This window comes from Meleagris gallopavo, chromosome Z (genome assembly GCF_000146605.3).
Source record: "Meleagris gallopavo isolate NT-WF06-2002-E0010 breed Aviagen turkey brand Nicholas breeding stock chromosome Z, Turkey_5.1, whole genome shotgun sequence".
In the NCBI taxonomy this organism is placed as follows: domain Eukaryota; kingdom Metazoa; phylum Chordata; class Aves; order Galliformes; family Phasianidae; genus Meleagris; species Meleagris gallopavo.
The window spans coordinates 8,947,860-8,950,127 of NC_015041.2; the positions used below are offsets into that span (position 1 = coordinate 8,947,860).

A 2,268-nucleotide genomic window follows, 5' to 3' on the forward strand; every position below is an offset into this window, starting at 1 on the left:
AATGCAAGCAAACTTGGTGGTAGACAACAAACAGAAACTATCTTTCCTCAGTACTAATTTGAATGCATTATCCTCATAGCTGCAGGTATGAAGAATGGCAAGCAGGGAAACTGAAGAGGACTTTCATTCTGGGACAGAGATGGGATAAGCTGTCACTGTGTAGAATATGCTTCCATTCTACAGATAGTATGGGAATTGCTGGTATTAGAATGGATTTGCTCCATAGCAAGAGAGAAGCAGCATCTCTTCTGGGAGAAATCTAATGGTTAGAAGGCTTAGGCAAATCCTCTGGTACCCTAAGGACTACATACTGCAATGACTTGTACATGAAGCTGTCCTAGATAGAGACAAAATGAAACTGGGTCATTTCATTGCATGAAAGACAAGTCATTTTTCTTATCCTCCTAAAAATATAACTATTTTATTTTGAGAATAAGCCATTAATGTTGAACAAATACCAAAGGGCAAAGGCTTTAATTCAGTTTTCCAGCAATGTGCCAGTTTGAATCAAGACTTCATTTATTTTCACAGGCATTTGACATTTAATGTCAGCTTCCTTAATTTTTCCTTTATGTGTTAACTTTATGATTTCTATGCTTGCTTTACTGAACTTTTGAGAAGTCTACTGCTTTGTTACATAGTCCAGTTGAAATTAATACAACAGAAAACTGCACAAAAAGATTTTTACTCTAAGCACTGAGATTCTCCTGCCTGCATTATTTTTTAATGGGAACTGATGGCTCTTCCCTTGATGTAGACTTCTGGCAGTTCTCTAGACTTTGATTCTAATAATGTGTTTTAAATCCTTGACATAAACAGGTGGCTATTTCTACATTTCAGCATATCTATATCTACCTGCTATTTTTAGTTCTCCTAAGCAAAACAGAAACCAAAGTCTTATTCCGATCAAACTCTCCAACATTGTCATCCAACAAATTTCAAAGTAAGCAAATACATCCAAACATTCACTTGATGATAATCATTAAAGCACATTCAAATCAATTTCACTGGCTTTAAACCTAGATGAGTTCAAAAACATATCTTTAATTCCGCTGCTTAAGAGTAAATACAGGAAAACATTCATCAGTGTTCTAGAGTTTTTTGTTTTATGCCCTAAATCTCATTATCTAAAATCAAAAGTTATGAAGACAGCATACTCTGCAATGCCTTTTTCCAATCAACACACCATGTTTCACTGCTGCCATCTTCTGGCAAAAGACGCAGTTTTCCTGCAGCTCTTCCAACCACTTTTGAAATGTTTAATTATTTTTTGTCATTTCTTGAGCCAACTGGAATTCAAAACACAAAAAGTATGTTAGAAGATCCAGCAAATCTAAAAATCAGTATTTAAAATATATGTATCTTTGTATTATTAGACTGCGTTTCTACAAGACATCTTATATATATCATTAACTGAAAGTGTGAAAGGAAGTTTTTTCCAATATTCAGTTTATATTTTACTTTTAGACAGCAAATAAAATATTCAGGTCTATTTAACAGACTTGATTCTGTCTTTTAAACTCATGTTTACTATATCTTCCTTTTTGACTATTTTGAACATATAAGAAGATCTGTATTTCAAGCTCCTGCATTTGTGGTCAAATAATGCAGTGTTGTTCTCTAAACTACCTCACCTATATCAACAGAAAGCCATACAAAACTGCCTAACTTTTCTCATCTTTTTCCTCAAAGCACCAAAGACTGAAGACTCCAAGGTGCCCTGACATTCATATAGGAATATTTTGGCTGAATTAAATACTCCAAGCTCCAAAGCATTTTTGCAGATCAAGGGGAAACATCCTACGCATGTTTTTGTACACCATGAGGCAGAAGAGATGCCAGGCAGCCAGTGGATGGAGCTGTATTCCTGACCTCTGATTTTGCCTCTTGCGAGATTCCTTCCAGTAAGAACTATGACTGAAATTTTTTGAAGTGTGGAATTTTGTAACCAATGTCTTTCTTATGGCAGGTCACTTGACCAGACAAACCTAAGGCCTTCAACAGGATTCCACTGGGAGCCCTTGGCCATGAGAACACACCGAGAAAAAGCACCCTTCCGAAATGAAAATACTATTTATTTTTATATAGAAAACACCACTAGGGCGAGAAGAGAAGGAAGGCTGCAATAGCAAATAGCTGTGCATGAATACCACAGTCTTTTCCCAGAGAAAGAAATCAGTGACCTCCAGCCCTTTCTGATGCCTAGCATCCCTCCAGCCTTTCTGCCCAAGTTAGGATTTCCTCAAAATCTCTACCAATTTTTTTTTC

The 2,268-nt window shown here is 36.2% G+C and overlaps 1 protein-coding gene across 1 annotated transcript in view; it reads left to right on the forward strand.

The window, feature by feature from the left end:
- TARS1 (threonyl-tRNA synthetase 1) overlaps positions 1-2,268 on the forward strand; it is a 25,593-nt gene that overhangs the window by 8,514 nt on the left and 14,811 nt on the right. The gene's annotated exons all lie outside the window — the stretch shown is intronic.